Here is a 1,013-nt window from a genome sequence, read left to right on the forward strand (position 1 = left end):
ATTTATCTCCTTGCAATTTCTTGCTTTCGAACTGCTAGGTTGGCAGACCTACCCCCTATGAAGAACAGGAGGACCAGCGCCACGGGCATAGGACGCATGCGCGTCCCCAGTGGCGTTCCGGCCGCGCCTGCGTGGGTGCGGCGAAGGCTCTTCTCCTCCCCTCCGGGAGGTGGGGCAAGGGCTTGCCCTCCGCGGGAGCTGATTGGCCATGGGGAAAGGGGCCGGGAGAGGGGGGCGTGTCCGAGGCGAGAGGAGGCGTGTCCGAGGGGGCGCCTTGTCAGTCGGTGCCGGGCAGCGGTAGGGGGCGGAGGCTGCGGCAAGAGCAGCATCAGCAGCAGCGGCGGTGGCGGCCGAGCTGGAGCAGCCGCCTCCCTCTCCGCCGCCGTCCTCTCGCTCTCCCTGCCTCCCGGCCCCAGCGGCCGCCGCCGCCACCGTTGTCAGTCGGTGCCGGGCAGCGGTAGGGGGCGGAGGCTGCGGCAAGAGCAGCATCAGCAGCAGCGGCGGTGGCGGCCGAGCTGGAGCAGCCGCCTCCCTCTCCGCCGCCGTCCTCTCGCTCTCCCTGCCTCCCGGCCCCAGCGGCCGCCGCCGCAACCGCCACGCTGAGCCCGGAGCTGCAGAACCCGCCGCCGCGCAGGTGAGGAGGCGCCCCCGCCGGCCTCGCTGCAGCGCCGAGCGGAGGCCGCCGCAGTCGCCTGCCTTCCCCTCCTCTTCCTCCTCTCGCAGGGCCCGGCCGCGGACTTCGCCGTGCAGGGGGGGCCAGCGAAAGCTACTAGGAGGCGGCGGCAGGAGCAGCAGCTCTGGGCCTGGATCAGGCGGCTCCCCTAAGGAGGTCTCCGGTGGGGCGGAGGTGCAGGAGGAGTGTTGGGGGTGGTGCCTTGAGCTGGGACGCAGAGTGACCCCAGAATGGTGGGGGTCTCTGCTGGAGGCAGTCAAGGGATGTGGGGTGTCAAGTCTGGGGCTCTGAGATCGGCTTCAGCAGAGGGGGTGAAAGGGAAGGGGGGTGGTCTCTGGGG

General features: G+C 71.3%; 1 protein-coding gene across 1 annotated transcript in view; it reads left to right on the top strand.

Annotated features, from left to right (window-relative positions):
* The first annotated feature begins 455 nt into the window (after positions 1-455).
* Positions 456-1,013, top strand: part of LOC107118185 (vigilin-like) — a 99,324-nt gene continuing 98,766 nt past the window's right edge. The window contains exon 1 of the mRNA XM_015420464.1: positions 456-634. The gene's annotated coding sequence lies outside the window, so the exon portion shown is untranslated. The remainder of the gene's footprint in view (positions 635-1,013) is intronic.

Source organism: Gekko japonicus, unplaced genomic scaffold (assembly GCF_001447785.1).
Source record: "Gekko japonicus isolate JY-2015 unplaced genomic scaffold, Gekko_japonicus_V1.1 scaffold441, whole genome shotgun sequence".
NCBI lineage: Eukaryota > Metazoa > Chordata > Lepidosauria > Squamata > Gekkonidae > Gekko > Gekko japonicus.